This window comes from Piliocolobus tephrosceles, chromosome 8 (genome assembly GCF_002776525.5).
Source record: "Piliocolobus tephrosceles isolate RC106 chromosome 8, ASM277652v3, whole genome shotgun sequence".
In the NCBI taxonomy this organism is placed as follows: domain Eukaryota; kingdom Metazoa; phylum Chordata; class Mammalia; order Primates; family Cercopithecidae; genus Piliocolobus; species Piliocolobus tephrosceles.
The window spans coordinates 47,247,535-47,269,138 of record NC_045441.1 but is presented as its reverse complement, the minus strand read 5'-3'; the positions used below and the strand labels follow the sequence as shown (position 1 = coordinate 47,269,138).

Here is a 21,604-nt window from a genome sequence, read left to right as displayed (position 1 = left end):
TCTATCAGAGGATATTTCTTTTTCAGCATATTCTTTTTTTTTTTTTCAAAATGTGAAGGAATTTTATTTATTTATTTATTTTATTATACTTTAAGTTCTAGGGTACATGTGCATAACGTGCAGGTTTGTTACATATGTATACTTGTGCCATGTTGGTGTGCTGCACCCATCAACTCGTCAGCACCCGTCAATTCATCATTTATATCAGGTATAACTCCCCAATGCAATCCCTCCCCCCGCCCCCTCCCCATGATAGGCCCCAGTGTGTGATGTTCCCCTTCCCAAGTCCAAGTGAACTCATTGTTCAGTTCCCACCTATGAGTGAGAACATGCGGTGTTTGGTTTTCTCTTCTTGTGAAAGTTTGCTAAGAATGATGGTTTCCACCAAATGTTCTTTTTCAGTTTCCACAGAAACAACGATTTAAAACTGCTCAATCCAAAGAACGATTTACTCTATGAGATGAATACACACATCACAAAGCAGCTGCTCTGAAAGCTTCTCTCCAGTTTTCATCAGAAATCGTTTCCTTAGTCACCACAAGACTGGGGTGCCTCTTAATAACACCTCAAAGATTCCTCAAAGATCTAGCTTCCAAACTGGACAATGTAATATAAAGTTTAACACTCTGAAATGAATGCACACGTTAGAGAGCATTGTCTTGGAATGCTTTCTTCTGCGTTTTATTTCAAGATATTTCAGTTTTCTCAATAGTTTTCAATGCAGTGGAAAATATGACCTTTTCACTTTCTTTTTATTTATTTATTTATGTATTTTTTCGGTGTAATACTTTATTTTCTACTGTATTAAACGAAAGCCAGGAAAATACCATGTATTTAAAAGCAAATCTTTACTCCTTAAGGACAAAATACAAACTGTGGTATTTTAAAGATAGATTGTTATATTTTACACAATATAAACAAAATCACTAATGCATCTATAGGCTTGGTTTCCTTAAACTACAATGAACCACAGAATGGGTGAAAATGCATTTACTTTTTGGTGGCAAATAAACATATTGGAAAAAAAACATGTAACACATAGCATGCATTTTTTTTCCTTACTGTCTACACACAGGAACTGACACAACCAAGATTTAATAGCCACCACCTCCTCTCCCCTGTCCAAAGTAACCAGCTCCATAGGCCCCCCTACCACCTCCTCGCTGGAATCCCCCAAATCCTCTGTAGCCTCCACTAGGCCCTCTGTAGTCTCCTCCAGAGTTACCTTAAAGCCACCTCGGGAAACTCCTCTATAGCCTCCACCAACACCTGCGCCATATCCTGCCCAAAAGTAGTTGGGGCTGCCACCATAGCCTCCGCTACCATAGCCTACACCACTATAACTAGAACCTCCCCTTCTATATCCACTTCCATTGCCATATCAGGCCATCTTGGGAGGACGTGGACCATCTCCATACCGTGTACTGCCAATCATAAGGTTGATACCAGCAGCTGAGGGTCTAGAGATTTGACGGATCATGTTCAGCATATGTTCATTTACACGGTCCAACTGGCTGATGATAGCAGGTTGTTTGGTTACTTCAACAACCAGAGCCTCCATGGCTGCCCGGAGACTGGTGATACAGGCAGCAGCTTCATGAGATATTTGCAGTTTAATCCAGTCATCCACAAGTACAATCTGCCCATCAGATTGGACTTTCTTGGAGGCAAACAGAAGCAACTGCAGGCAGGGGTGTGACCAAAGTCACGCCTTTAGCAGAGATGGCTCGAGTTCAAACCTTTTCACCAAATACAAAGAAGGGAGATGGGTATTTCATGTCTTGGCCACTAAAAGGACAATTAAGAGATGGTTTGTGGATAAGTGCATTACGTCCTTCAGTGGTGAGAATCTTTCTCTTTTCCTTATGATAGCATACATTGGGGTACACACCAAAGGCCAGGAGGGAGATAACAACATCCAAATTATTATCTGGTCCAGTGTTAGTAAACACTTGTGTCAACACACAATCTTCTGGAAACACAGAATTAATCAAAATCTCTTTGAGTTGAACTTTGGCTTCCCAAGTCATTCTTAGTGTGGCCATATTAAGTCTTTTGTGCTCACAAAAACGTATGTCTGCTTCTTCTCCACCCATTCTAGCATCATCCCAGGCTAGGAATACTGATAAAAGGGCTACGTGATCAGAAAATATGTTTCCAGCAAAATTTCTATGGATATAGCCCAGCTGCTTTCCTTCATTGATGAAAGGCTCTGGAAAGCAGGTAGCAGCAGCAATGGTATAGATAGCATCTCCCACATAGAAAATACACCCCATTATCATCATTTTCCCAAAACGACGCTCAATGGGGTGTTTAGTGAGTGAACTCATCATTGGCATCTAATGCATCAAGCTCTCTAAGAGTGTGTTCTGCTTCAATCACAGCATCCAGAGGGAGAGGTTCAATTGCTTTGGCCAGAAATTGGCCAATTCCTCCCAGATGCAGAAGTTTTATGCTAAGAGCAATTTCATGCAATGGTGTTCGGAACATCTCTGGTGTCATGTGGGTATAAGAAAGAGGTATAACTCCCTCAGTGGAATGCACACACCAGAAAGCAGTTTCTCAGAACGCTTATATCCAGTTTTTGTCTGACGATATCTCATTTTACGCTGTATGCCTGAATGTGCTCCCAAATGTCCCTTTGTGAATCTATCCGTAACGCAGTTTCAAAACTGCATAATATACAGAAAATTTTCTCTATGTGAGATGAATAGACATATCTAACACAGCAGTTTCACAGAAAGCTTCTTTTGGGTTTTTTTCTGAGTATATTTCCTTTTAAACCATAGCCATCCATATACTCTCGAATGTTCCCTGCAGCATTTTCTCCAACCGGGATTCCGCAATACTCAATGAGAAGAAAACTATCTCTATGATTAGAATTCACAGGTCACAAAGCAGCTCCTTAGATACCTTCTCTTCAGTATCTGCCTGAAGATATTTTCATTTTCACCGTAAGCCTCAAAACGCTTCCGTGTATCCCTTCACTGACTCACCGAAAACAGTGTTAGAATACTGCTCAATCAAAACGGAAGCTTAACTGTGCGAGTGGAATTCAGGTGACCTGGAGCAGTATCAGAGAGTGTTTCCTTCTCTTTTTTATTGGAGGGTGTTTCTTTTTCACATATTCTTGAGAGCATTCCCAAATGTCCTTGCTCAGGTTCCACAGAAACAGAGATATCAAACTGCTCAATCCAAGCAATGATTTAAATCTACAAGATGATTATGCACATCACAAAGCAGTTGCTCTGAAAACTTCTCTGCACTTTTCATTGGAAGATGTTTCCTTTCTCACCACAAGCCCAGGGGAAGAACTTAATATCCCTTCATAAATTCCTCAAAGACAGAGCTTCCAAACTGGGCAATGTAGTGTAAGATTTAACTCTCTGAAACGAATGCACATATCAGAGAGGAGTTTTGTAGAACGCTTCTTTCCTGGTTTTAATTCAGGATATCTCACATTGCAACAAATTCTTCAATTCGCTGCAAAATATCCCTTTTTCAGTTTGACAGGAACAGTGCTCAAAAAGTGCCTCATGAGAAAAGAGGGATAACTCCCTTAGTGGAATGCACACATTACAAAGCAGTTTTCAGAAAGCTTCTCTTCACTTTTTATGTGAAGATGTCACCTATTTCACCACAGGCCTGAATGTTCTACCTAATATCCCTTCACGTTTCCATCCATTACGTGGTTTAAAAACTGCGTAATAGAAAAAAAAAATTTATTCTATGATAGGTGAATAGACATATATACCACAATGCAGTTTCAGAAAGCTTCTTTCCAGTTATTGTCTAACAGTATTTCATTTTTCACCATAGCAATCCCCGTATTCCTGAATGTCCCCTTGGAGATTTTTCTCCAAACGGGATTACTTAATCTTCTAGGAGACAAAAAGGATACCCTGTGAGTGGAATGCACATGTCACAAAAGAGCTCCTCGGAAATCTCCTTTCCGCTATGTATCTGAAGGTGTTTCCTTTTTCACCGAAAGCCTCAGAGCGTTCAGCATATCACTTCACACAGTAAACAAAAACAGTGTTAGAATACTGCCCAATGAAAACCAAAGCTTAAGTGTGTGAGTGGACTTCACATGACAAAGAGCAGTTTCACAGAAAGTTTTCTTCTGTTTTTTATCGCAGGGTATTTCTTTTCAGCATATAGTTACGAGCGTTCCCAAATGTCCTTTCTCAGGTTCCACAGAAATAGTGAGTTCAAACTGCTCAATCCAAAGAATGATTTAATTCTTTGAAATGCATACACACATTGCAAAGCAGTTACTCTGAAAGATTCTGTCCAGTTTTCATTGGAATGCATTTCATTTCTCACCACAAGACTCTGGGCGCCACTTAATACCCCTTCACAGATTCCTCAAAGACAGAGTTTCCAAACGGGGCAACGGAGTGCAAACTTTAACTCTCTGAAATGAATGCCCACGTCAGAGTGCAGTTTCCTGGAATCCTTCTTTCTGAGTTTTATTTCAGGATAGTTCACTTTTCACCACAGTCTTCAATGGGCTGCAAAATGTCACTTTTTCAGTTTTACAGCAACAGTGTTCAAACACTGCCTTATGAGAAAAGAGGAAGAAATCCCTGAGTGGAATGCACATATCTCAAAGCACTTTCTGAGACAGCTTCTCTCCAGTTTGTACCTAAAGATAATTCCCATTTCACCGTACGCCTGAATATCCTGGAGAATGTCCCATTGCAAATCCATCCATGGCACACTTTCAAAACTGCATAATAGAAAGAAAGTTTTATCCATGTGAAATGAACAGATATATCTTCCACAACGCAGGTTCACAGAAAGCTGATTTCCAGTATTTGTCTGAGGATAGTTCCTTTTTCACCACAGCCTTTCATATACTCCCGAATGTCCCCTGGTCGCTTTTTCTCCAAACGGGATTTCCCATTCATCCATGAGAAGAGAAGTATATCTCTGTGAGTAGAATGCACACGTCACAAGGCCGCTCCTCAGAAATCTTCCCCCAGTATCTATCTAAAGACATTTCCGTTTTCACGGGAAGCCTCAAATCACTCCCGAGTATACCTCAGCTGATTCAACTGAACCATTGTTAAAATAATGCTCCATGAAAACAGAAGCTTAATTGTACGAGTTGAATTCAAGCGACCTAGAGAACTTTCACAGACAGTTTCCTTCTGGCGTTTATCAGAGGGTATTTCTTTTTTTTTTTTTTTTTTTTTGGGGGGTCTCGCTCTGCAGCCCAGACTGCAGTTCAGTGGCCGGATCTCAGCTCAGTGTAAGCTCTGTCTCCCGAGTTTATGCCATTCTTCTGCCTCAGCCTCCTGAGTAGCTTGGACTGCAGGTGCCCACCATCTTGCTTGGGTGGTTTTTTGTATTTTTTAGTAGTAGAGACGTGGTTTCACGGCATTAGCCAGGATGGTTTCAATCCCCTGATCTTGTGATCTGCCCGTTTCGGCCTCCCAAAGGGCTGGGATTATAGGCTTGAGCCACTGTGCCTGGCCCGGATGGTATTTCTTTTACAGCATATTATTCAGAGCGTTCCCAAATGTCCTTTTTCATGTATCACAGAAACAGCGATTTCAAACTGCTCAATCCAAATAATGATTTCACCCTATGAGATGAATACACACCTCACAAAGCAGTTGCTCCGAACGTTTCTCTCCAGTTTTCATTGGAAGATGTTTCGTTTCTCAGCACAAGCCTCGGGGTGTCACTTAATATCCCTTCACAATTTCCTCAAAGACACATTTTCCAAACGAGGTAACGTAGAGTAAGCTCTAACACTCGGAAGTGAAAGTCCACGTCAGAGAGCAGTTTCTTGGAAGGCTTTTTTCTGGGTTTTATTTCTGGATATTTCAATTTTCACCAGAGTCTTCAATAAGCTGCAAACTATCTCTTTTTCACCTTTACAGGAACAGTGTTTAAACACTGCCTAAACTCCATGAGTGGAATGCAGACATCACAAAACAGTTTCTCAGAAAGTTTCTCTCCAATTGTTATCTGAAGATATCTTCTATTTCCCCACCAGCCTATATGTGCTCCCGAATGTCCCTTTGCGCGTCCATCCATGATGCAGTTTCAAAACTGCGTAATAGAAAGGCAGTTTCATCTATGTGACATGAATAGACATCTCTGTCACAAAGCAGTTTAACAGAAAGTTTCTTTCCAGTTTTTCTCTGAGGATATTTCCTTTTCCACCATAGCAGTAAATATACTCCTGAATGTCCCGGTAGCTATTTCTTTCAATGAGGTTCCATAAACCCCTATGAGATGAAAATTTTAACTCTGTGTGGGAAATGCATATGTCACAATGCATTTCTTCATACATCTCCTCTTGAGTATCTATCGGAAGAAATTTCCATTTTCACCGTTAGCCTCAAAGCGCTCCAGATTATAACTTAGCTGACTCACGTAAAAGAGTGTTAGGATACTGTTCAATAAAAATGGAAGCTTAACTGTGCGAGTCGACTTGATATGACCTGGAGTCGTTTCACAGAAGGTTTCTTTCTGGTTTCTATCGGAGGATATTTCTTTTTCAGCATATTCTTAAGAGCGTTCCCAAATGTTCTTTCTCAGGTTCCAGAGAAGCAATGATTTCAAACTGCTCAACCGAAAGAGTGGTGTAACTCTACGAGATGAATAAACACTTCAAAAAGCAGTTGCTCCGCAAGCTTCTCTCCAGTTTTCATCGGAAGTCATTTCCTTACTCACCAGAAGCCCAGGGGCACCTCTTAATAACACCTCAAGGATTCCTCAAAGACAGAGTTTCCAAACTGGGCAATGTAGTGTAAGCTTTAACTCTCTGAAACAAATGCACACGTTAGAGAGAATTTTCTTGCAACGCTTCTTTCTGGGTTTTATTTCAGGATATTTCAATTTCGCCATAGTTTTCAACATGTTGCAAAATATCACTTTTTCACATTCAGAAGAACCTTGTTCAAACACTGCCTTATGATGAAGGAGGTATAACTCCCTCAGTGGAATGCACACACCGCAAAGCTGTTTCTCAGAAAGCTTCTCTCAGTTTTTGTCTGACGATAACTCCTTTTACACTGTATGCCTGAATGCATTCCCAAATGTCCCTTCGTGAATCTGTCCATGATGCAGTTTCAAAACTGAGTAATATAAAGAAAATTTTCTCTAGTTGAGATGAATAGACATATCTATCACATAGCAGTTTCACAGAAAACCTCTTTCCAGTATTTTTCTGAGTATATTTCCTCTTCCACCATAGTCATCAATATACTCTCGTATGTCCCCTGGTAGCGTTTTCTCCAAATGGGATTCTGCAATACTGTATGAGAAGAAAACTATAACTCTTTGAGAGGAAAACACACGTCACCAAGCAGCTCATCAGATATCTTCTCTCCAGTATCTGTCTGAAGATACTTTCATTTTCACCATAAGCCTCAAACCACTCCAAAATATACCTTAGATGACTCACCTAAAAGAGTGTCAGAATACTGCTCGATGAAAACAGAAGCTTAACTGTGCGAGTGGAATTCAAGCGTCCTAGTGGATTATCACAGAATTTTTCCTTCTCCTTTTTGTTGGAGGGTATTTCTTTTTTTTTTCTTTATTATTATACTTTAAGTTCTAGGGTACATGTGCATAATGTGTAGGTTTGTTACTTGTGCCATGTTGGTGTGCTGCACCCATCAATGCATCAGCACCCATGAATTCTTCATTTATATCACGTATAACTCCGATTGCAATCCCTCCCCCCTCCCCCCTCCCCATGATAGGTCCCGTTGTGTGATATTCCCCTTCCCGAGTCCAAGTGATGTCATTGTTCAGTTCCTACCTATGAGTGAGAATATGCGGTGTTTGGTTATCTGTCCTTGTGATAGTTTGCTAAGAATGATGGTTTCCAGCTGCATCCATGTCCCTACAAAGGACGCAAACTCATCCTTTTTTATGGCTGCATAGTATTCCATGGTGTATATGTGTCACATTTTCTTAATCCAGTCTGTCACTGATGGACATTTGGGTTGATTCCATGTCTTTGCTATTGTGAATAGTGCTGCAGTAAACATATGTGTGTATGTGTGTTTATAGCAGCAAGATTTATAATCCTTTGGGTATATACCCAGTAGTGGGATGGCTGGGTCATATGGTACATCTAGTTCTAGACACTTGAGGAATCATGATACTGTTTTCCTTAATGGTTGAACAAGTTTACAATCCCATCAACAGTGTAAAAGTGTTCCTATTTCTCCACATCCTCTCCACACATGTTGTTTCCTGACTTTTTAATGATTGCCTTCTAACTGGTGTGAGATGGTATCTCATTGTGGTTTTGATTTGCATTTCTCTGATGGCGAGTGATGATGAGCATTTTTTCATGTGTCTGTTGGCTGTATGAATGTCTTCTTTTGAGAAATGTCTGTTCATACACTTTGCCCACTTTTTGTTGGGGTTGTTTTTTTTTTTTTTTCCTTGTAAATTTGTTTGAGTTCTTTGTAGTTTCTCGATATCAGCCGTTTGTCAGATGAGGAGATTGCAAAAATTTTCTCCCATTCTGTAAGTGGCCTGTTCACTCTGATGGTAGTTTCTTTTGCTCTTTAGTTTAATTAGATCCCATTTGTCAATTTTGGCTTTTGCTGCCATTGCTTTTGGTCTTTTAGACATGAAGTCCTTGCCCATGCCTATGTCCTGAATTGTACTACCTATGTTTCCTTCTAGGGTTTTTATGGTATTAGGTCTAACATTTAAGTCTCTAATCCATCTTGAATTAATTTTTGTATAAGGAGTAAGGAAACCATCCAGTTTTATCTTTTACTTACAGCTAGCCAATTTTCCCAGCACCATTTATTAAATAGGGAATCCTTTCCCCATATCTTGTTTCTCTCAGGTTTGTCAAACATCAGATGGCTGTAGATGTGTGGTATTATTTCTGAGGGCTCTACTCATCTGACAAAGAGCTAATATCCACAATATACCAAAACTTAATCAAATTTACAAGAAAAAACCAACAGCCCCATCAAAAAGTGGGCAAAGGATATCAACAGACATTTCTCAAAAGAAGACATTCATACAGCCAACAGACACATGAAAAAATGCTCATCACTGGCCATCAGAGAAATGCAAATCAAAACCACAATGAGATACCATCTCACACAAGGTAGAATGGCAATCATTAAAAAATCAGGAAACAACAGGTGCTGGAGAGGATGGGGAGAAATAGGAACACTTTTGCACTGTTGGTGGGATTGTAAACTAGTTCAACCATTATGGAAAACAGTATGGCGATTCCTCAAGGATCTAGAACTAGATGTACCTTATGACCCAGCCATCCCACTACTGGGTATATACCCAAAGGATTATAAATTATGCTACTACAAAGACACATGCACACGTATGTTTATTGCAGCACTATTCACAATAGCAAAGACTTGGAATCAACAAAAATATCGATCTGTGGCAGACTGGATTAACAAAATGTGGCACATATACACCAAAAAAGGATGAGTTTGCATCCTTTGTAGGGACATAGATGCAGCTGGAAACCATCATTCTTAGCGAACTATCACAAGAACAGAAAACCAAACACCGCATGTTCTCACTCATTGGTAGGAACTGAACAACGACATCACCTCGACTCGGGAAGGGGAACGTCAAACATTGGGGCCTATCATGGGGAGGGGGGAAGGGGGAGGGATTGCATTGGGAGTTATATCTGACGTAAATGACGAATTGATTGGTGCTGACGAGTTGCTGGGTGCAGCACACGAACATGGCTCAAGTATACATATGTAACAAACCTGCACATTATGCACACGTACCCTAGATCTTAAAGTATAATAAAAAAAATTTAAAAAATGAAAAATAACAAATAAAAATTAAAAAACAAGAATGTTTTATCCATGTGAAATGAATAGACATATCTATCACAAAGCAGTTTCACAGAAAGCTTCTTTCCAGTATTTGTCTGAGGATAGTTCCTTTTACACCATAGACTTTCATAGAACCCCGAATGTCCCCTGGTTACTTTTTCTCCAAACGGGATTTCCCATTCCTCTATAAGAAGAAGAGTATATCTCTGTGAGTAAAATGCACACATCACAAGGCCACTACTCAGAAATCTTCCACCAGTATCTATCTAAAGATATTTCCGTTTTCACTGGAATCCTCAAATCGCTCCCGAGTATGCCTTAGCTAATTAAACTGAAACATTGTTAGAATACTGCTCATTGAAAACAGAAGCTTAACTGTGCAAGTGGAATTGAAGCCACCTAGGGAAGTTTCACAGACAGTTTCCTTCTGGTGTTAATCGGATGGTATTTCTTTTTCACCATATCATTAAGAGCATTCTCAAATATCCTTTCTCAGGTATCACAGAAAAAGCAGTTCAAAACTACTCAAACCAAAGAATGATTTAACTCTATGAAGTGAATATACCCATCCCTAAGCAGTTGCTCCGAAAGTTTCTGTCCAGTTTTCATCGGAAGACGTTTCCTTTCTGACCACAAGCCTCTGGGTGTCACTTAATATCCCTTCACAATTTCCTCAAAGACAGATTTTCCAAGCAGGGCGACTTAGAGCAAGCTGTATCACTCCGAAGTGAAAAAAAGATATTTTGCTGCATATTGAAGACTATGGCGAAAATTGAAATATCCGGAAATAAAACCAAGAAAAAAGCATTCCAAGCAACGGATCTCTGTCGTGTACCTTCATTTCAGAATGTTAGAGCTGACATTAAGTCGCCCACTTTGGAGACTCTGTCTTTGAGGAATTTGTGAAGGGATATTAAGTGACACCCCGAGGTTTGTGTTGAAAAAGGAAACGTCTTCCGATGAAAACTGGAGACAAACTATTGGAGTAACTACTTTGTTATGTATATATTCATCTCATAAAGTTAAAACATTCTCTGGATTGAGCAGGTTTAAATCGCTATTTCTGTGATACCTGAGACAGGACATTTGGGAATGCTCTTAATAATATGCTGGAAGAGAAATACCATCCGATAAACGCCAGAAGGAAACTGTCTGTGAAACTTCTCTAGGTCGTCTGCTTTCCACTCGCACATTTAAGCTTCCGTTTTAATTGAGCAGTATTCTAACAATGTTTTAGGTTAATCAGCTAAGGGATACTCTGGAGCGATTTGAGGCTTCTGGTGAAAACGAAAATATCTTTAGATAGACACTGGTGGAAGATTTCCGAGGAGTGGCCTTGTGACATCTGCATTCAACTCACAGAGATATACTTTTCTTCCCATGGAGGAATGGGAAATCCTGTTTGGAGAAAAAGCAACCAGGGGACATTTGGGAGTACATGAAAGGCTATGGTGTAAAAGGAACTATCCTCAGACAAAAACTGGAAAGAAGATTTCTGTGAAACAGCTTTGTGATAGATATATCTATTCATCTCACATAGAGAAAACTTTCTTTCTATTATGCAATTTTGAAATTGCACCATGGACAGATTCGTGAAGGGACGTTTGGAAGGACATTCAGGCATACGGTGTAAAAGGAGGTATCGTCAGACAAGAACTGGAGAGTGGCTGTCTGAGAAAGTGCCTTGAGATGTGTGCATTCCACTCAGGGATTTATACCTGTTTTCTCATAAGGCAGCGTTAGAACACTGTTCCTGTAATAGTGAAAAAGTGACATTTTGCAGCACAATGAAGACTATGGCAAAAAGTGAAATATCCTGAAATAAAACCTAGAAAGAAGGATTCCAAGAGTCTGCATTCTGTCATGTGCATTCATTTCAGAGAGTTAAAATTTACACTTCATTGCCCCGTTTGGAAACTCTGTCTTTGAAGATTCTGTGAAGGCATATTTAGTGGTGCTCAAAGGCTTCTGGTGAGAAAGGAAATACCTTCCGATGAGAACTGGACAGAATCTTTTGGAGTAACTGCTTTTTAACGTGTGTATGCATCTTATAGTATTAAATCATTCTTCAGATTGAGTAGTTGAACTCGCTTTTCTTGTGAAACCTCAGAAAGGACATTTGGGAACACTCTTAAGAATATTCTGAAAAGGAAATACCGTCTGATAGAAATCAGAAGGAAAATTTTGTGTGAAACTGCTGTTTGTCACGTGAAGTCAACTCGCACAGTTAAGCTTCAGTTTTAATTGAGCAGTATCCTAACACTGTTTTTGTTTATTCTTTGAAGTGATATGCAGTAGTGCTCTGAGGCTTTCAGTGAAAAAGGAAACAATTTCAGATACGTACCGGAGAGAAGATTTCTGAGGAGCTCTTTTGTGACATGTGCATTCCACTCACAGGATTATCCTTTTTTTCTCCTAAAAGATTGGGTAATCCCGTTTGAAGAAAGAGCTACAAGAGGATATTCGGGAATATACGGACTACCATGGTGAAAAAGGAAATATCATCAGAAAAAAACTGGAAAGAAGCTTTCTGTGAAACTGCGTTGTGGTAGATATGTCTTTTCACCTCCCATTGATAAAACTTTTTTCTATTACATACTTTGCAAACTGTGTAATGGACGGAAACGCGAAGAGACATTAGGGAGACATTCAGGCCTGTGGGGAATTAGGAGATAGCTTCACATAAAAACTGCAGAGAAGCTTTGTGAGAAACTTCCTTGTGATGTGAGCATTCCACTCAGGCACTTATACCTCTTTTCTCATTAGGCACTTTTTGAACAATGTTTCTGTAAAGCGGAAAAAGGGATATTTTGCAGCGAATTGAAGAATTTGTCAAAATGTGAGATATCCTGAAATAAAACGAGGAAAGGAGCGTTCTCAGAAACTCCTCTCTGACGTGTGCATTCATTTCAGAGAGATAAAGCTTACACTACGTTGCCCAGTTTGGAAGCTCTGTCTTTGAGGAATTTGCAAAGGGATATTAAGTGGTTCCCCTGGGCTTGAGGTGAGAAAGGAAACGTCTTCCGATGAGAACTGCAGAGAAGTTCTCAGAGCAACTACTTTGTGATGTGTGTAATCATCTGATAGATTTAAATCATTCTTTGGATTGAGCATTTTGATATCTCTGCTTCTGTGGCACCTGAGCAAAGACATTTGGGAACGCTCTCTTAAATATATGAAAAAGAAACACCCTCCAATAAAAAAGAGAAGGAAACACTCTGTGATACTGCTCTAAATCACATGAATTCCACTTGCACAGTTAAGCTTCTTTTTTCATTGAGCAGCATAATAACACTCTATAGGTGAGTCAGCTAAGGGATACTCGGGAACGCTTTGAGGCTTATGGTGAAAACGAAAATATCTTCAGACAGATACTGGAGAGAAGATATCTGAGGAACTGCTTTGTGACGTGTGAATTCCACTCATAGAGTTATACTTTTCTTCTCATAGAGTATTGTGGAATCCGTTTGGAGAAAACGCTACAGGGGACATTCGAGAGTATATGGACGGCAATGGTGAAAGAGGAAATATACTCAGAAAAAAACTGGAAAGAAGTTTTCTGTGAAACTGCTGTGTGATAGATGTGTCTATTCATCTCACATAGAGAAAATTTTCTGTATATTACGCAGTTTTGAAAGTGCGTCATGAGCAATTTCACCAAGGAACATTTGGGAGAACATTCTGGAGTATGGTGTAAAAGGAGATATTGTCAGACAAAAACTGTAGAGAAGCTTTCTGAGAAACAGCTTTGTGGAGTGTGCATTCTACTGAGGAAGTTATAACTTTTTCATCATAAGGCAGTGTTTGAACAAGGTTCTTCTGAAAGTGAAAAAGTGATCCTTTGCAGCGCATTGAAAACTATCACGAAAAATGAAGTATCCTGAAATAAAACCCAGAAAGAAGGGTTCCAGGGAAATTCTCTCCAATGTGTGCATTCATTACAGGGAGTTAAACTTTACACTACATTGCCCACTTTTGAAAATATGTCTTTGAGAAATCTTTGAGGTGTTATTAAATGGCGACCTAGGCTTGTTGTGAGTAAAGAAATGACTTCCGATGAAAACTGGAGAGAAGATTTCAGAGCAACTGCTTTGTGATGTGTGTAGTCATCTCATAATGTGACACCATTCTTTGCATTGAGTAGTTTGAAATCCATGTTTCTGTGGAACCTGAGAAAGAACATTTGGGAATGCTCCTAAGAATATGTTGAAAAAAATATCCTGCGATAGAAATCAGTAGGAAACATTCTGTGAATCCGCTCCAGGTCATATCAAGTCCACTCACACAGTTAAGCTCCCGTTTTCATTGAGCAGTATGCTAACATTGTTCTACATGGGTCAGCTAAGGGACAATTGGGAGCGCTTTGAGGCTAATGGTGAAAATGGAAATATCTTCAGATAGATACTTGAGAGGAGATGTATGAAGAAATGCTTTGTGACGTATGCATTTCCCACACAGAGTTAAAATTTTCTTCTCATAGTGGTTTATGGAATCCCGTTGGGAGAAATAGCTACCGGGGACATTCAGGAGTATATTTACTGCTATGGTGGGAAGGGAAATATTCTAACACAATAACTTGAAAGAAACTTTATGTGAAACTGTTTTGTGACAGATATGTCTATGCATCCCACATAGATGAAACTGTCTTTTTTTTTTTTTTTGACAAGCCTGGAAAAGCCTTTATTCAGCAGAGCACACACAATTGATTTCTCATTTCTTCAGAAACTGTCTTTTTATTACGCAGTTTTGAAGCTGCATCATGGATGGATTCATGAAGGGACTTTCAGAAGCATATACAGGCTGGTGGGGAAGTAGGAGATATGTTCAGATAACAATTGGAGAGAAAGTTTCTGAGAAACTGCTTTGTGATGTCTGCATTCCACTCAGGGAGTTATACCTTTTTTCTCACAGGCAGTGTTTGAACACTGTTCCTGTAAAGGTGAAAAAGAGATAGTTTGCAGCTTATTGAAGACTCTTGAGAAAATTGAAATATCTGGAAATGAAACCCAGAAAAAAGCATTCCAGGGAACTGCTCTCTGATGTGTACATTCATTTCAGTGTGTTAAAGCTTACCCTAAGTCGCCCAGATTGAAAAATCGGTTTTTCAGGAAATTGTGAAGGGATTTTAAGTGACACCTGGAGGATTGTGTTTGGAACGGAAACGTCTTCCAATGAAAACTGGAGAGAAAATTTCATAGCAACTGCGTTGTGATGTGTGTATTCATCTCAGAGAGTGAAATCGTTCTTTGGATTGAGCAGTTTTAAATCGCTGTTGCTCTGGATATTTGTGAATGCTCTAAATAATATGCTGAAAAAGAAATACCATCTGATAAACGCCAGAAGGAAATGGTCTGTGAAACTTCTCTAGGTTGCTTGAATTCCACTTGCACAGTTAAGCTTCTGTATTCATTGAGCAGTATTCTAGCAATGTTATAGGTTAATCAGGTAAAGAATAATCGGGAGCGATTTGAGGCTTCTGACAAAAACGGAAATATCTTTGGATAGATACTGGAGGAATATTTCCAAGGAGCGGCCTTGTGAAGTGTGCATTCTACTCACAGAGATATACTTTCCTTCTCATAGAAGAATGGGAAATCCCTTTTGGAGAAAAAGTGACCAGGGACATTCGGGAGTATACGAAAGGCTATGGTGAAAAAGGAACTATCCTCAGACAAATACTGGAAAGAAGCTTTCCATGAAACTGCTTTGTGATAGGTTTGTCTATTCACTTCACATGGATAAATTTTCTTTGTATTACGCAGTTTTGAAACTGAATCATGGACGCATTCGTGAAGGGACATTCGGCAGGACATTCAGGCATACGGTAAAAAGGGAGTTATCTTCAAATACAAACTGGAGAGAAGCTGTCTGAAATTGCTTTGAGATGAGGGCATTCCACTCAGGGATTTATACCTCTTTTTTCATTAGGCAGTGTTTGAACACTGTTTCTGTAAACTGAAAAAGTGACATTTTGCAGCCCATTGAAGACTATGGCGAAAAGTGAAATATTCAGAAATAAAACCAAAAAAGAATGATTCCAAGAAGCTGCACTCTGACGCATGCATTCATTTCAGAGAGTTAAAGATTACACTTCGTTGCCCCGTTTGGAAACTCTGTCTTTGAAGAATCTGTGAAGGGATATTAAATGGCACTCGGAAGATTGTGGTGAGAAAGGAAATGCCTTCCAATGAAAACTTAAAAGAATCTTTTGGAGTAACTGCATTGTAACGTGTGTATGCATCTCATAGAATGAAATCATTCTTTGGATTGAGCAGGGTGAATTCATTGTTTTTGTGGAAACTGAGAAAGGATGTTTGGGAATGCTCTAAAGAATATGTTGAAAAAGAAATACTCTCCGATAAGAAACAGAAGAAAACTTTCTGTGAAACTCCACTTTGTCACGTGAAGTCCACTCACACAGTTAAGCTTCTGCTTTCATTGAGAAGTTTTCTAACACTGTTTATGTTTAGTCTGTGAAGTAATATGCTGGATCACTCTGAGGCTTTCGGTGAAAAAGGAAACAACTTCAGATACATACCGGAGAGAAGATTTCTGAGGAGTTCTTTTGTGACATGTGCATTCCACTCACAGGGTTTTACTTTTATCTCCTAGAAGATTGGGGAATCCTGTTTGGAGAAAGAGCTAGAAAGGGACATTCAGGAATATAGGTACTGCTTTGGTGAAAAAGGAAATATCATCAGACAAAAACTGGAAAGAAGCTTTCTGTGAAACTGCGTTGTGGTAGATAAGTCTATTCACCTCCCATAGATAAAACTCTTCTCTATTATGCTGTTTTGAAATAACGTAATGGACGGAAAAGCGAAGGAACATTACAGAGCACATTCAGGCCTTGGAATGCGTACATCACAAAGCAGTTTTTCAGAGTCTTTCTCTCCAGTTTTTATGTGAAGATATCTCCTATTTCCCCAAAGGCTGGAATTTTCTCTCAAATGTCCCTTCTAGTTTCCATTCATTATGCAGTTTCTTTTTTTTTTTTTTTGTTTTAAAGATGTAGTTTTTATTATAGCAGATCTATATTTAAAATCAAAACACATCAAAATTACAACTTTCCATTTTGCATATGTATGTGCATGTGTTCATCTCCGTGTGTATTTTCTCTAACGGAGTTAAAATAATCATTCCAAAAGGGTTAAAAAAAACCCAGAGCCTGAAGAAGACAAAAAGTAATCTTCAATTCTACTGACAAAATGCGTAATAGAAAAAAGCTTAACTATGGGAAGTGAGTAGCCATATCTACCACAATGCAGTTTCACAGAAAGCTGACTTCCAGTATTTGTCTGAGTATATTTCCTTTTTCACCATAGCCATCCATATATTCTCGAATGTCCCCTGTAGTGCTTTTTCAAAACGGGGTTCTGCAATACACTATGAGAAGAAAACTACAACTCTATGAGTGGAATTCACACGTCACAAAGCAGTTCCTCAGATATCTTCTCTCCAGTATCTGTCTGAAGATATTTTCGTTTTCACCGTAAGCCTCAAAGCGCTCCTGAGTATCCCTTAGCTGACTCACTGAAAAGAGTGTAAGAATACTGCTCAATGAAAAAAGAAGCTTAACTGTGCAAGTGGAATTCATGTGATTTAGAGCAGTATCACAGAGTGTTTCCTTCTCTTTTTTATTGGAGGGTGTTTCTTTTTCACATATTATTGAAAGCGTTCCCAAATGTCCTTGCTCAGGTTCCACAGAAGCAGAGATATCAAAATGTTTAATTCAAAGAATGATTTAACTCTATGAGATGATTACACACACCTCAAAGCAGTTGCTCTGAAAGCTTCTCTGCAGTTTTCATCAGAAGATGTTTCCATTCTCACCACAAGCCCAGGGGAAACACTTAATAGCCTTTCACAAATTCCTCAAAGACAGAGCTTCCAAAATGGTCAACGTAGTGTAAGCTTTATCTCTCTGAAATGAATGCACACGTCAGAGAGGAGTTTCTTAGAACGCTCCTTTCCTGGTTTTATTTCAGGATATTTCACATTTCACCAAAAACTTCAATTCGCTGCAAAATATCCCTTCATCAGTTTTACAGAAACATTGTTCAAAAATTGCCTAATGAGAAAAGAGCTATAAGTCTCTGAGTGGAATGCACACATCACAAAGAATTTTCTCAGAAATCTTCTCTGCAGTTTTTATGTGAAGTTATCTCCTAATTCCCCACAGGCCTGAATATCTCCCTAAAATCCATTCATGTTTCCGTCCATTACACAGTTTGAAAACTGCATAATAGAAAATAGTTTTATCAATGGGAGGTGAACAGACATATCTACCACAATGCAGTTTCACAGAAAGCTTCTTTCCCGTTTTTGTTTGATGATATTTCCCTTTTCACCATAGCAGTCCCTATATTTCCGAATGTCCCCTTGTAGCTTTTGTCCAAACGGAATTCCTCAATCTTCTAGGAGAAAAAAAGTATAAACCTGTGAGTGGAATGCACATGTCACAGAAGGCCTCCTCGGAAATCTTCTCTGCGGTATCTATCTGAAGATGTTTCCCTTTTCACCGAAAGCCTCAGTGCACTCCAGCATATCACTTCACAGACTGAAAAAAAACAGTGTTAGGATACTGCTCAATGAAAACGGAAGCTTAACTGTGCGAGTGGACTTCACTTGACAAAGAGCACTTTCACAGAAAGTTTTCTTTGGTTTTATATCGGAAGGTATTTCTTTTCCAGCATATTCTTAAGAGCATTCCCAATGTTCTTTCTCAGGTTCCACAGAAACAGTGATTTCAAACTGCTCCATCCAAAGAATGATGTAACGCTACGAGATGAATACACACATCACAAAGCAACTGCTCCACAAGCTTCTCTCCAGTTTAATCGGAAGTCATTTCCTTACTCACCACAAGCCCAGGAGCGCCTCTTAATAATACCTTAAAGACTCCACAAAGACAGAGCTTCCAAACTGGGCAATGTAGTGTAACCTTTAACTCTCTGAAATTAATGCACATGTTAGAAAGCATTTTCTTGGAACGCTTCTTTCTGGGTTTTATTTCAGGATATTTCACTTTTTGCGATAGTTTACAACATGTTGCAAAATATCACTTTTTCACACTCCGAAGAGCCTTGTTTAAACACTGCCTTATCATGAAAGGGGAATAACTCCCTCAGTGCAATGCAGACACCACAAAGCAGTTTCTCAGAAAGCTTCTCTCCAGTTTTTGTCTGACGATATCTCCTTTTACCCCATACGTCTGAATGTGCTCCCAAATGTCCCTTCGCAAATCTGTCCATGATGCAATTTCAAAACTGCGTAATATAAAGAAAATTTTCTCTATGTGAGATAAATAGACATATCTATCACATAGCAGTTTCACAGAAGGCTTCTTTCTAGGTTTTTTCTGAGTATATAGCCTCTATCAATACAGCCGTACATATACTCTTAAAGTCCGCTGTAGCATTTTCTCCAAACGAGATTCCACAATACTATATGAGAAGAAAACTATAACACTAGGAGTGGAATTCACCCATCACAAAGCAGCTCCTCAGATATCTTCTCTCCAGTATCTGTCTGAAATATTCTCTTTTTCACCATAAGCCTCAAAGCACTCCCGAGTATCCCTTAGCTGACTCACCGAAAAGAGTGTAAGAATACTGCTCATTGAAAACAGAAGCTTAACTGTGCGAGTGGAATTCATGTGATTTAGAGCAGTATCACAGACTGTTTCCTTCTCTTTTTTATTGGAAGGTGTTTCTTTTTCACATAATCTACAGAGCGTTCCCAAATGTCCTTGCTCATATTCCAGAGAAACAGAGATATCAAAATGCTCAATCCAAAGAATGACTTAACTCTATGAGATGATTACACATATCACAAAGCAGTTGCTCTGAAAGTTTCTCTGCAGTTTTCATCAGAAGATGATCCCATTCTCACCACAAGCCCAGGGGAACCACTTAATATCCTTTCAAAAATTCCTCAAGACAAAGCTTCCAAACTGGGCAATGTAGTGTAAGCTTTAACTCTGTGAAATGAATACACAAGTCAGAGAGGAGTTTCATAGAACGCTTCTTTCCAGGTTTTAATTCACGATATTGGACATTTTGCCAAAGTCTTCAATTCGCTGCAAAATATCCCTTTCTGAGTTTTACAGGAACAGTGTTCAAATAGTGCCTTATGAGAAAAGAGGTATAATTCCCTGACTGGAATGCGCATATCACAAAGCAGTTTCTCAGAAAACTTCTCTCCAGATTTTATGTGAAGATATCTCCTATTTCCCCACAGGCCTGAATGTGCTCCCTGATGTCCCTTTGTGTTTCCGTCCATTACACAGTTTCAAAACTGTGTAATAGAAAAAAGTTTTTTCTATGGGAGGTGAGTAGACATATCTACTGCAACGCATTTTCACAGAAATCTTCTTTCCCGTTTTTGTCTGATGATATTTCCTTTTTCACCATAACAGTCCATATATTCTCGAATGTCCCCTTGTAGCTTTTTCTCCAAACGGGATTCCCCAATCTTCTTGGAGAAAAGAAGTATAACCCTGTGAGTGGAATGCCCATATCACAAAGCAGCTCCTCGGAAATCTTCTTTCTTGTATGTATCTGAAGATGTTTCCTTTTTCACTGAAAGCCTCAGAGTTCTCCAGCATATCACTTCACAGACTAAACAAAAAGAGTGTTAGAATACTGCTCAATGAAAACCGAAGCTTAACTGTGTGAATGGACTTCACGTGACAAAGAGCACTTTCACAGAGAGTTTTTTCTGTTTTTTATCTGAGGGTATTTCTTTTTCAGCATATTTTTAAGAGCACCCCAAAATGTCCTTTCTCAGTTTCCACAGAAACAGTGAGTTCAAACTGCTCAATCCAAAGAATGATTTATTTCTATGAGATGCGTACACACATTACAAAGCAATTACTCTGAAATATTCTGTCCAGTTTTCCTCAGAAGGCGTTTCCTTTCTCACTGCAAGCCTTCGGGCACCACTAAATGTCCCTTCACAGATTCTTCAAAGACAGAGGTTCCAAAAGGGGCAACGAGTTGTAAACTTTGACTTTCTGAAATGAATGCACACATCAGAGCGCAGTTTCTTGGCATCATTCTTTCTGGGTTTTATTTCAGGATATTTCACTCCTCGCCATAGCCTTCAGTGCACTGTACAATGTCACATTTTCAGTTTTGCTGGGACAGTGTTCAAACACTGCCTTATGAGAAAAGTGGTATAAATCACTGAGTGGAATGCACACATCTCAAGCACTTTCACATATAGCTTCTCTCCGGTTTTTATCTGAAGATAACTCCCTTTTCACCATTCGCCTGAAATTCCTGCCGAGCCTCCCTTCACGAATCCATGCACGATGCAGTTTCAAAACTGTGTAATATAAAGAAAATTTTCTCTATGTGAGATGAATAGACATATCTATCACATAGCAGTTTCACAGAAAGCTTCTTTCCAGTTTTTTTCTCCGTATATTTCCTTTTTCACCATAGCCGTCCATATACTCTCGAATGTCCCCTGGTAACATTTTATCCAAACAGGATTCCACAATACTGTATGAGAAGAAAACTATAACTCTATGAGTGGAATTCACACGTCACCAACCATCTCCTCAGATATCTTATCTCCAGTATATGTCTGTAGATATTTTCATTTTCACCATAAGCCTCAAAGCACTCCCGAGTATCCCTTAGCTGACTCACCTAAAAGGGTGTTAGAATACTGCTAAATGAAAGCAGAAGCTTAATGCTGCAAGTGTAATTCACGCAACCTAGCACAGTATCACAGAATGTTTCCTTCTCTATTTTATTGGAGGGTATTTCTTTTTC

General features: G+C 39.3%; 1 pseudogene; it reads right to left on the bottom strand.

Moving 5' to 3' along the window:
* Positions 1 to 1,094: 1,094 nt before the first annotated feature.
* On the bottom strand, positions 1,095 to 14,591 carry LOC111530586 (annotated as a pseudogene).
* Between the last annotated feature and the right edge of the window lie 7,013 nt (positions 14,592 to 21,604).